At 37.3% G+C, this 13,158-nt stretch overlaps 1 protein-coding gene across 1 annotated transcript in view; it reads right to left on the bottom strand.

The window, feature by feature from the left end:
- The window catches only part of RYBP (RING1 and YY1 binding protein), a 79,045-nt gene that overhangs the window by 25,956 nt on the left and 39,931 nt on the right, over nt 1-13,158 (bottom strand). The window lies entirely within an intron of this gene.

Genomic DNA, 13,158 nt, shown 5'->3' on the forward strand with positions numbered 1-13,158 from the left:
CCTAGAACACTATCCAAAAACACAGCTAAATTTGAATGGCAGGCCACACACACACAAATGCCATCTTACCTCTTCTTATCGTTTTTTGTCATCCTACTTTTTTTCTATAAGTCACCTACATTATTTCCACTAAGGTACAATATCCACATCCAAGAATCATTCTATCTTTCCCTCTCCACTCAGCCCTGTCATTGCATTTTATTACAGAGAAATTAGCAGAGTTTTTTTATTTTTATTTATCTATTCTGAAATTGAGTTTTTGCCTCAATTTAAATAATTTAAAATAATTTAAAATAATTTAAATTCCCTAATTATTTTCTGATCAAGCATAGTTCATGCATTCTTTTTTGAAATCTGAGCCTCTGTAAAATATGATCTTGAAGATGAAGAGGATTACCAAACATCTAGTATTACAGGACTGAGAGAAGTTCTGATTCCATTCTCCTATGACACCTTGAACATTAGCCCTGAAATCAAAATCTGTACTCTGAAGTCCTCTCAGACTAGAGATATTTTGGAATATGTTCCAACATGAGGGAATAAGTCTTTTTAAAAGAGTTTTATTCAATCTCCTTTGCAAATGAATCCATTGGGCCAATTTGAAAATGTAACTATTACAGGAGATCCTTGAGTTGATGGGGGTAGAATAAAATGGAGTGGCTTGGGTAAGATGAGTTCCACAGGCCTATGTAGCCAGTTTGGGGCAAAGGCAACTTTCAAAGGTAGAGATGTGGCCTCTCCTGGATGCCTCCAAATGAAATCTCAACATCCCTGATAAAAGTCTACTCTTTCCAACCAAGCAGCCTTCCTTTCAGGTAAAACAGTACTCCAGTATTGTCTTTTCTTTTTGACTGTGGGGCTGCACTTAATGACATGCATCTAACAAACAGAGTATGACTTAAGTGACTTCTGAACTTAGAATAATAGTGTGGCTTCCTCCTTGCTCACTCTTGGACCACTGGGAGAAGCCAACAGTCATGGTCATGAGGAAACTTACAAAGCCTTAAGGAGAGGTTTATATGGTAAGCAACCAAGACCTACATCCAGCCAGCAAGGAACTGAGGTCTTCAGGAAAGTCATTTAAGTAAGTCATTTTGAGAAGCAGACCCCTAACCTCAGGCAAGCCTTCAGACGACTGCAGCCCAGTCCAACATCCTGTGAAAAGCTCATTAGGGACCCTGAGCCAGAATCACTCAGATAAACCATTCCTAGATTTCTAACTCTGAGAGGAGGTTTCAGAATTGAATAAAACTGGTTAAAAGCTACAAACTTCCACTTACAAGACTTAAAAGTACTGGGGATTTTAATGTATGACATGATGAATACATTAACACTGCTCACAGTATATCTGAAAGTTACTAAGAGAATAAATCCTAGGGTGCCTGGGTGGCTCAGCTGGTTAAGCAACTGCCTTGGGCTCAGGTCATGATCCTGGAGTCCTGGGATCCAGTCCCGCATTGGGCTCCCAGCTCCTTCTCCAGCTCTCTTCTCTCTCTGACCTTCTCCCTTCTCATGCTCTCTCTCACTCTCCCAAATAAATAAAAATCTTAAAAAAAAAAAAAAAAAAAGAGAATAAATCCTAAAAGTTCTCATCACAAGGGAAAAACCTTCCCCCTGTTTTTTTTTTTTTTTCCCTTTAACTCTATGAGGCAACAGAACTTACTGTGGTAATCATTTCACAATATATGTAAGTCAACTCATTATGCTGTATGCCTTAATAGTGCTGTATATCAATTATAGATCAATAAAACATTAAAGGAAAAAGGGTGTGAGATAATACATTTAAGTTTAAGTTGCTATTTAGAGGATAATTTGTTACATAGCTCTAGATAACTCATACACACACACACACCCCCTCCCGTATTTCCCAAATCTACAGTATTTTATAAAGTTAAAAAAAAAAAAAAAAAAAAGCCTAGAAAAAAAGACACACGTTCCAGGTTATAAGACATCTACTATTTTCTACAAAACTCTTAAGGTTATACATCTCGATCAGATCCACTCTAAAGCAAATAAAGGTTAATCTGAGGAAGCTAAAAGTAAAATCTTAATTAATTAAAGTAACCCAGCTCTGACCTCATAGTTGACTCTTCAGATATCCAATCAAATCAAACTGTCAATAGTTACTGTATTCCTTTAGACCATGAGTAGAAGGCCAGACTTTTTTTGGCTCTGTAGGCCAAGAGGCAAAAATAAAGATTATGGACATACTTATGTAACAACCATTTAAACATATAAAGACCATTCTGAGCTTTCCAGACCCTATAAATACAGGTGGTCAGCTTCAGAGCCTAAACTACAAAAAGTCATCATCTCTCATATAAAAGCAACCCAAAACTTTCAGTGTCCGTATTTCAAAGGACTTCCCCACAGGCTGCACTTTATCCAAATATCAGTTAAAAAAAATCTTATTAATTGGATTGGCTGCTTTTTACTGAAACAGTAAGGCTTGCCATTCCAAAGTTAATAGTATGTCAATCCCAGAGTCAGAAGAAGAGAGACAGCATTACTGTCAAACTGAAAGAAATGCAAATTTGTTTCACTAAGAATATTAAGGGCAAGGGAGGCAATAATGGTAATACTCCCAGCAAATAAATTTATCGTTAAACAAGGGGCTTGAGTAGCAAAAATGACATACTGGTTATAGCCAAAACAATAAGGAATTCTACTACTTACCTTCAACTATTACCGTTATCACACCCTCTGCCTTTAAAACTCATCAAATTAGTTTCCTCTCTATATATGTAAATATAATTACTGTATATTTGGGAAATGTAAGCTTTGAGATATAGTTTTGAGATAGATACACATATCTATTATACATAATATATATATAGTGTATGTTATATATCTATATATAGCTATAGCACACAGCTCTGTAAAATCAGCTTATTTGCACCAATGGCTGGAGTGAAGCCGTCATTACAATCTTAAGAGTCAGGAGACCTCTAACATCTAGTCCTTACACTCTGTGACTAGCTGCTCAGTCTTTGCCCAGTCTTTTGTCTTCTCTGGGATTAATATTCCACATAAGAGAACTAGAATTTATTATATCTGAAACTTCTAAATAGTAAAAAATCTATGACTGATACATATATAGAGTTGAAACAAGAAGCCTGAAATAAGTTAATTCTGTCTCCTTAACTGGTCTTAGGTGGTAAGCAGGTATTATACTGAACAGAAGAAAAGAAAATAAAAAGAAATTAAGGTCTGGAAAATACTCCATTTGCTTAAGTTTTCATATTAGGAGAATTCTCTAAGCCAATGAAATGTCTTCCAAGAGAATGTCAATCTCCTTGTTAATCTGCCTTAAGACAGTGCTTTATCCCTGTCTCTAACATGCAAACCCATTAATCTCCACAGAATTCTCCCCTCCCCCCCAATAAAGACTTCCTGTTAAATGCACTCTCTTAAGGGAAAATATCACTCAAGAACTTGAAATCAGGCTGGCGGGCCCATCAATGACCCTGAAAACTCCTATAGGAAAATAACAGGATCAAGCTACATCCGCCACAAATGGATACCCAGTGCTGACTGGGAAATTTTATTTAGTCCTGCACTCAACTTGGAGACAGAGTATCCTGCTTAGTGACTGAACGCATTTAGGGATGACATCATCTTATCTTTGGCATACGGTGACAGCAAGGATCCAATCTAAATCCATGCATAGTATGTACTGAGAAACTGTTTAGAGTCTTCAATATTTTAGATATACTTAGCATCAAGTTGTGAATTTACTTAAGAGTCCATACTGAAGTAAAATTTTAAAAAACTGAAAAATATTAAGCACTTTAGGAAAATTCGATGTTTTAAGAAACTTACATTTTCTTAAATTTATTTAATAAATTTAACGCTGTGCCATGGCTAATGATCTTCTAGCCAACAAAATCTATTCCATAAAATTATTAAGGGCTGAAAAGAGGAACAGGAAAGACCTGAATGTTTCAAAGAAAAGAGTGGAAATGAAACTATAATGTTTAATTGAGATTTGGGACTTTAAAAAAATCTGACCATTATTCTCCTTCCTCTATGTTCTACAAAAGATGTGATCGCTTACAATTTTTTAGAGTCACAGATTAAATATTTATATATAAAAAATCAATAATAAGTGAAAAACAAAAGCAGAAAACGAGGAGTAGGAAAAAGAATATATAATACTGTTGCTATATATAGTTCATCGAACGCCAAATTTTGGTTCACAGCTTCCCAGGGCTCCCCTGGGTACATCTGAAAACCACTGAGTAACAGATTCTGGCTGGGGCCATTTGATCATTATGAGTAAATGGAATCTCTCTAATCTTCCTCTGGTATCAGTAGTTTTTTTTTGTTTGTTTTTGTCCATTTTGGGAAGAAGCTAAACAGGATCAGTTGGAGCAGAAATTTTCAGATGAGGGTTTAGATATTAGCAACCAGATAAAGTTAAGTGCTTAAGTATGAAAACAATTAAGGCACTTAAAACCAGGCCAGGTGCCCGCTTGTGGGGTACAACAGAGAAAGCTATAGGCAGTGTTACAGTTTTTTGTTATCTGGAGAGCCCACCTCAGCACATGGACAAGTTACTGAACTGACCTCCCTGAAGTTCTCCATCACAGACCAGTAAGGTGATTCTCACCTGGAAAATTTTCAGCAAAGGTGCCCACCAGGATCACAGAAAGGTCTTCAGGTTATTACCATGGATATTCCAGCTTTGCCAATGCTTTCCGGTGAGTTTAACCACTAAATAAGTATAAGCCTGGCAAGGCCAGTCATTACCAAAGAACACTGGTAAGTCTCTGTGCATTTTGTTCCCCGGACAATTAAAAACAGAAATAACTAATAAAAAAAGTCAACCATGATTATAATCTTTTCCTTAGTTTATGTACTATGATGTGTCTTATTTAAAGCTGTGAGGTAAGTCCAGACAAAAAGAATAGCAGACAACCATGTTCTACTTGTTCTTCCAATTTCAAAATTATTTACTCCAATTTCTTTTGTTTAACAGATGACAAAAATGAAATGCAGATACTTAGTGATTTTCCAAACATTTTACTGACATTTTGTCCCAAGATCCTAACTCCTGGCTAGAGTGGTCTTGCCTTTTTTATTCCATAACACTGCCTTCCTTATAAAATTTCATATAAATATCCTGAATATTATAGAATATTAATATTAATATAGTATTAATATAGTTAATATTATTATACTCTTAAGTATTAGAAATTTGTCTTATGACTCATCTATCAATAAGCATCAAAAAAATTAATGAACAATTGGGTTTGCCTGCCAATTCTGGACTTAAGATTATCTCCACCTCAAAAAAACCCCACCCAACCAAGTCACAAGTACTTTATTTAAGTCAATGAATTTTGCTGCCATTTGACAATGGTTCCACTACAAAATAACTGCTTTTTATTATCTCTCCACTACGAATTTTTGCACACTGACTCCTTACCATCCATCCCACAAATAGGAATGACAAATAGCCAGCACCAATCCCTTCCCTTCCAAACCCAGAGCAAACATGGGAGAGACCAGATGAGGCTCTAGAATCCTCCAAACTACACTCCAGAAAGCTGTAAGATAAAACCCACAACCTATTCTTTTCTCACAACTAGTATTTCCAGTTCCTTCTTTTTTTGGGGGGCCACCTTAGCCTCTACACTAATGCCAAAATCATCTTTTAAAACAGGACTATGATCTTTCCTCTAAAATCTTCACTGTCTTTCAATTACCTAGAAAGTCAATCCTAAAACCCACAATATAACACCAATCTAAAGTCTGCTACCTATATACTTAACAAATATGTCTGGCTACTGACATAATGACAACTCTTCCTTTTCCTATCTCCGTTCCAAAGCTTCTCCTGACTGCTCCTGTTCAGGACACTGTCTCCAGCCAAGCAGTTTTTGAGCTCCTATTAGCTCTCCTATTCTCTTTATTTGGTTCTGTAGACACACATAGCTAATGGAATTTTTGTCCAGTTACTCTGCACTTTCATTTATTCATTCATTCAACATACACTGTATCTCAAGTGCTGTGCTAAATGCTAGAAACACAACAGTGGGTAGATCCCTACTACTCCTAAAGAGCTTCATCTGAATAGTCAAACCAGCAAATAATCACAAATAGAAAATTACAAAAGAGGAAAATAACCCAAAGAAATGTCAAGGGCATATTCAAAGAAAGTAGTCTTAGGGTGGAGTTAATGAGGGATGTGGGGAGGGAAGAGTCAAGGACAGAAGTCTCAGGTAGGGGAATAATGGAAAATGGCACTTGGTATGAAAGAAAGTCTCATGGTGTTAGGTGATACTAAAACAGGACCAAGGTCGCCGATATGCAGAGATCAGGCAGCAAAGGTGAGGCTGGAAGAGCGGGCAGGAGCCAGACAGGCACTATTAATTAGGATCCATCTACTCCAGTCGCCATAAATTCCCTGTCTGCTACTATAATCAAAAACTTAAAATGTACTTGCTGAATGAAGTTAAATATGGAAATGTGTTGAAATATTAACAAAATATGCAACTTGCTAAACAAATCAGCAACCTGGTAGCCAATCCTACCAAATTCATATCATTGATTCCCAATCACGCTTACTTACCCTCAGAGATCTGCAATTCTTAAATCTAACTGCACATCAGATCAACTGGGGGCCCTTAAAGAACAAGGATGCTCTGGCCCTACCAACTGTAATACTGATTTAATGGGTATTTTATGGGGGCCACCTAGACAAATGCATTTTATTTTACCTATTTTCCTGGTCTACATGTTTTTAATCTATAACTGAAGTATAACTGGCTTACAAGATCATATGAGTTTCAAGTATACAACATACTGATTTGACAATTATACACACTACTCATTGCTTACAGTAAGTGTAGACACCATACAATATTATTGTAGTATTATGGACTATATTCCCTACACTGTACTTTCAATCTCTGTTACTTATGATTTATTTTATAACTGGAAGGGTGCACCTCTTAATCCCCTTCATCTATTTTTCTCATCCATCTCCCTATCCACCTTCCCTCTGGCAACCACCAATTTATTCTACTTATGTGTCTGTTTTTTGTTCTTTTTGTTTCTTAGATTCTACACATAAGTGAAATCACATGGTACTTGTCTTTCCTGGTCTAACTTATTTTACTTAGCATAATGCCTACACATCTGTCCATGTTGTCACAAATGGTACTATCTCACTCTTTTTTATGGCTGAGTAATATTCCACTGGCAATACACCACATTTTCTTTATTCATCTATCGATAGACATTTGATTGACTTTCTTATCTTGGCTATTGTAAATGATGCTGCAGTAAACATAGGGATGCATTTATCCTTTTGAATTCGTGGTGTGTTGTTGTTGTTTCCTTGAGTAAATACCCTGTAGAGTTATTGGATCCTATGTTATTTCTATTTTTTTATTTTTGAGGAACATCCATACTGTTTCCCACAGTGGTTGCACCAATTTACAATCTCCCCAATAATGCATGAGGATTCCCTTTTCTCCACATCCTTGCCAATACTTGTTATTTCTTGTCTTTGATTTTAGCCATCCAGAGAGAGAGAAAATGATATCTCATTGTGGTTCTGATCTGCATTTCTCTGATTAGTGATGTTGGAACATCTTTTTATATGCCTACCAGCCATCTGTGCGTCGTCTTTGGAAAAATGTCTATTCCGGTCCTCTGTTCATTTTTAAATTGAAATGTTTTTTGGTGATGAGTCTATATATTTTGGATATTAGATATGTCATTTGTAAATATCTTCTATTCACTAGGTTGCCTTTTTTATTTTGTTGATTGTTTCCTTTGCTGTACAGAAGCTGTTTATTTTGGTTAGTCCCAATAATTTATTTTCGCTTTTGCATCTCTTGCATGAGGAGACAATATCTAGAAAAATGTTGCTGTAGCCAATGTCTAGGAGATTACCAATGTTTTCTTTTAGGAATTTTATGGATCCAGGTCTCACATTTGGTCAAAACTCCATTTTGAGTTTCTTTTGTATATGGTTTAAGAAAGTGGTCCAGTTTCATTCTAAGACACCATCTTTCTCCAACCATATATCCTTGCCTCCTCTGTCACAGATTAAAGGACCACATATACAGGAATGGGCTTATTTTGGGTTCTCTATCCCGTTCCATTGACCTGTGCCTATTTTTGTGCCAGTACCACACCTCTATACTATTTATTCATATCTGGGATTGTGATATCTCTAGTTCTGTTCTTACTCAAAAATACTTTGGCTAGTCCGGGTCTTTTGTATTTCCACACAAATTCTGGAATTGTTTTATAGGTCTGTGAAAAAATGCTATTGGTATTTTGATATGGATTGCACTGAATCTGTAGACTGCTTTGAGTAATATGGACATTTTGACAATACTACATCTTCTAATCCATGAGCATGGTATACTTCTCCATATGTTTGTTTATACTGTCTACAACCTCAGTGTCTTAACAGTTTTGGGAGTATGAAGTTTTTCACCTCCTGGATTAAAATTTATTCCCACATATTTTATTGAGCAGAAGTATTTTAAATAGCTCCCAGAATACTCTAATGTGAAGTCTGGATAGAGAATCATTTGTCTTAGGGATAGTTCCCCTAACAAACTTCTCAGAGATGGCTTTTGTTTCTCCTAGCTGCTCCTTTTGAGATAGGCCCTTCCCCTATTCCTCCTAGGTTTAACACAACTGCTGGTGCTCCCAAACACATCTGTGTAGCTACATCCAAGGAACCACATTCATTCTTTTTATACCCTTTCGAACAAGCAAGTTGCTATAAAAAGCAAAGGGAGTGGAGGTGCTGAATTGGAATTTAAAAACCACCCTGAAATAACCCAGTTCAGTCTTGAATACTCTAGTCAAAATTCTCATTTGTGCAAAAGGGGTAAAATTCCTAAGGTGGGAGACAAAAAGGAGTAGATGAGTAAATTCTGCCCAAGACAGAGCAACGTGCCCCATCATCAGCAAAAAAAGGAGAACAAACTGGGAAAGGGTAACCAATTGATTCATGTTTGCTTGCTTCCCAGGCAAAAGGCTCTGAGAAACTGAAAGAAAATTACAGAGGCCAGGGTCCGAATAAATTGGGAGGAGAGGAGTGCATTCAATCCTGAGGTTGCAGGCATATATCAGCTATGAGAACCCAAATACAAGTCAAATGCAGGTTGACTCTTAAGCTATTAAAATTGCCTAAATTTAAGGAGAGATTTTGGCTATAGCTTTTGTTTTATAGTAAAAGAAAACTGGTAATCAAGGTTACCTGTAATAATGGGATTCTATCCCTAATGCTGCTTATATACAGAGGTAGTATTTAAAATAATTCAAAATCAAATGTATGTTATGAACAATTTTAGAATTCACTGGCTCCTTTAGATCATCTGTGCATGCCCTGTTCTTCAGTATCAGGTTGAGGTGCAAAGCACAAAGGAGATTTTAAATGATTACGTAGGCAGTTTTACCTATTAAAAAAAAAAATCAGTATTTGTTTGATGAAATTTATCTCAAAAGATACAATCCAATTTTACCTTCTGTTTTAAAACTAAACCCATTCTAAGAACAATTACAAATGACACAATGAGAAAAATTAGCTCTCTCCAAGAACTTTCTGTTGTAAGATGAACCTGGGACAACTGTAAATCACACCATCCTGGCACCATTATTTGAAGCCATTTTTCATTTAAGGAGTCTCACATCAATCGCAGAAGTGCCTTTCATTACCCATCCCACTTAATGCACAAAATCTCCCTCCTGTTTCACTGACTGGGGGTATACAGAGCTGATATGAGAATGCATTATTGAGCTTCTTAATGCCTTTGCTTCCTGTTAGCTAAGGGCTGAACACTTGTCAAAGCATCTGAACTGTGCAGCACATGTGGAACTGTCAGCCTAACAGTGTTTTAAGGAGAATCTGGAGTGTATGAATGAAATAAACAGTGTCTGCTCAGCAAATGTCTCCCACCTCCAAACTTCTAAATTTCAAACATACATGAAATGTTTTTTTTCTTTGAATTCAGAACAAGAACATTCCATGTTACCTTTTGATGACATAATTTAAAACACATTTCAATCAGATTTTTATTTCCTTCCCCAAACATAATTACACTCTGAAAAAGAAGTCTGACTGAAAAACGCCATCCACCGCAAGTCAGTCTTTTAACAATGGCTGCATTTTTGGAAATACATTCTATCCCACTGTCACCATTAAGGCAATGGTATGTCTATGTATTTAAAATATTCATTTAACATATATCTTAGACTGGCAGAAGCAATGCAAAATTACTTTATCATGCATTAGGCAGCGTTTTCAAATATACCTCTGTTCATGTGGTTATTTAAAATTATTTCTATAAACGCAGCAATTTAATACTCCCAAACCATTTCCTCTACATTTAGTATTTCTTCCAATTGTAGATGAAAACACACAAAACATTAAACCACCCCTTAATAAAACTGTTTTTAAAGTAATGAGCCTGTTTACACTGGACCAAGCTTAATGCCAATCAAAGAAAGATATCTGGATTCCCTTTTGGAGATTATGACCTAAACCTATAGACAATGCAAGATATTTAGTGCATTCAAAGTTAAAAAAAAATATATCTGGTGCAAGGTAATAGTTCATTCAGTGAACTGGTGAATACATAGGCAAAGGAGTAATAGCAATTTGCTGCAATAAATCCTTAGGACTTCATGCAGAACAGCTGAACACATCCTAATTTTTAGAGGAATCTATGTGACTCAAATCTCTGAGGTTACTGAAGGGAGGAGGGGGACAAGCTGAGAAGAGACATTTCAGAAATAAATGCAATTAAAAAGAAACCCTGAACAACAACAAAAAAATCAAGTAGCTTGCTGTGTATAAATCTATACCATCTATAGAAGGGAAAGAAGTATGCAGACCTGAGATGAAAAAAATGTAATCTGTTTAAGAAAGGGGGGCTTTGGAATATAAAACAACTGATACAATGTGCTCAGCCAAGTACCTGAATGGTAAAAACTGCATTCTCATTTCTTCTTTGGGTGGTTAACGTAGATAGATAGCTAAGTTACTCAAAGTGGGAAGTTTATTAAAGGACAGAGATCTTAGCTTTACTTTCAAAAGTCTGTAGTTATTATTTTTCTCCCCAAATTCGTAATTTTTAACACATTACCCATTATATCAGATGGTATCTCTTAAAAATTGCTATTATGCATTTTCAAAGTGGTTAAGAATCCTTCCTCATAGTAAGACTGATGCCCAACATAAGAGAACTTAAAGGTCTGACTTACTGAGGTACTAAATGCGAATAATCTGAACAAAAACAAGTAAGTTTCCAAAGAATCAAAACCAGCTTCACCTTAGTTCTCCACCAAATTTGGAAAGGCAAAGCCTGAAGAGATGGGTCCACAGTCAAGGGGGATCCTTCACAGCAACACAACTACCTTCCACTCCCCACTTTTCTTCTCAGTGTAACTCCTCTGCAACTCAAGTCAGCGTATCACACTGACTGCAGGTGTGCTCTGGATGGGTTACGGAGAGCCGCCTCTTTAAAATGACAGTGATGCCAGGCACCTTCCTGGCTGCTGTAAAGATAAAAGTCACCTAAAAATGCCTTGTACCAGGCCTGGGAAACTTACGGGAGATTCGCTGGTCACTCATTAAATAGTTACTATCCCACCTCCCGCTGTAGATCAAACTACAGCTCACCTGGGCTTTTCAGTACACACCTGCTCACCTCTGGTAGACTCCTTGCTCTTGTTTCTCACAGAGTCTCAAAGTTCACTCTTTCACTCTCACTGCTTACTTACACCACTCCCTCACTCCAATGCACGAGCCCAAATTCCCACATGCTCTGCAGAGCTAAATCTAAGCTGTTACCCTCCTGACCCATTCCTCAGCAGCACTGGCACTTCGAGTCATTCTCCGGAGATAACCTCTTCCCAGACTACTCTTTCTGCTGCCCAATTCAACCCACGGTGTCATTCTTTTTAATTATACCTTGAGAATCACTTCTTTCATCGACTTGACAAATATTTATTGAATATCCACTATATGCAAGACCCTCCGCATTATTAGCCTCTCTGACTGACAAAGGAACTGACAGCTGGAAACCGCTCCATAATTCAAACCTAGAGTTCTCAGTTTCGCTTACACATCACACTGGTACTGTGTTGCTTCCTCACTTTCAACACAGTTATTCATATATTCAAGTAATTCTCACAAAACAACAATTTCACAAATGAGAAAACTACAATAGGTTCAGCAATGGTATGGACCTTGTAAGATCTAGCTAGTGACAATGCAAATAACCTTTTTTAAGTCTTCTGTGTATACCCCTGAAGCTCTACGGATGTACTTTTCAAAGACCTTGCTGGCTTATTCTCTACCACTAACTACACACCTGTGTTTGCTGCATTACGGTTTAATATTCTCAGGACATGGTTTAATATTCTTGTGGTCCTGTCAGGCAGTAGCAGCAGTTTTGGGTTCGAGTGGTTTGAGTGTGTTATTACAGAAGCAAAGATTGCATTTCTATCTCCACGTAGACCAAGGTGTTCCGCTGTCTGGTGCCCAAACACACTGCTGCTATTTCTGCTGCAAAACCTTCCTGTAAATGCCTACCATTACCCAGAGCCAGAGTGTAATGCTTCATTCAAAAGTCAACCAACACACATTAGGTGTTGACAAGTCAAACAGTACCTGTCTTCTGGGGATGGATAGGGGCAGGGGTGGCCAGACAATCAGGCAAAACATTAATTTTAAATGGGAAAGATGATGGTGAGGATGCTAGGTATTGTGGCACAAAAAAGAGGGAACAGCAAGTTTTCCCTGGGAGATGAGTAAAGGAAATGATGAGTCTTCAGTGAACCAAGTGAACAAAGGAAACATCCCTAGGAGGAAAAAAAAAAAATCTACATATGGGGACAGAGACAAGTAAGTGTGGGAAAGTCCCGAATCATTTGGACAGCAGGTGCTCACTAAGTACTCGGGTTACTGGAAGACTAAAAGCATATGGCTGGTGGTGATGTCTCCAGCAAAGACCATCGCTGCTGCCAATTTCAGTTTGCAGGGATAAAGTCACACGAGAATGGAGTCTACTTGTGATGTATTCTTCTAGCGCCAAAGCCAGTCTCAGACTCAACCACCCAACTCAAAAAAATGACTTCAGTGGTCATCTCCTCAATTCTCCCAAGGGCATACAGAAC

This window comes from Lontra canadensis, unplaced genomic scaffold (assembly GCF_010015895.1).
Source record: "Lontra canadensis isolate GAN:19392208 unplaced genomic scaffold, GSC_riverotter_1.0 scaffold34, whole genome shotgun sequence".
In the NCBI taxonomy this organism is placed as follows: Eukaryota; Metazoa; Chordata; class Mammalia; order Carnivora; family Mustelidae; genus Lontra; species Lontra canadensis.